The sequence below is a fragment of the Gallinula chloropus genome, assembly GCF_964237585.1.
Source record: "Gallinula chloropus genome assembly, chromosome: 4".
Taxonomy (NCBI): Eukaryota; Metazoa; Chordata; class Aves; order Gruiformes; family Rallidae; genus Gallinula; species Gallinula chloropus.
The window spans coordinates 36,356,583-36,356,839 of NC_140088.1; positions in this window are offsets into that span (position 1 = coordinate 36,356,583).

Here is a 257-nt window from a genome sequence, read left to right on the forward strand (position 1 = left end):
GTTCTGAAAAAGAATGAAAGAAGGGAGGAGAAAAATGAGCGTCCAGGAAATCATAACCCTCTTCCACCAGAAACCACTGCCTTCCTCCTCCAAACCAGGATACAGCCAGCAGAACAGGTTCCCTTCTGGCACCAAGAGCCTCCATCACGCTGTAGCATGCAGGTGAAACCCCGTTCCTGCACCAGCAAGCAGTTCAGTTGCAGGTCAAGTGAAGAGCGTGAGACACCACTGAGCAACCCAAGGCATGGAGAATCTCA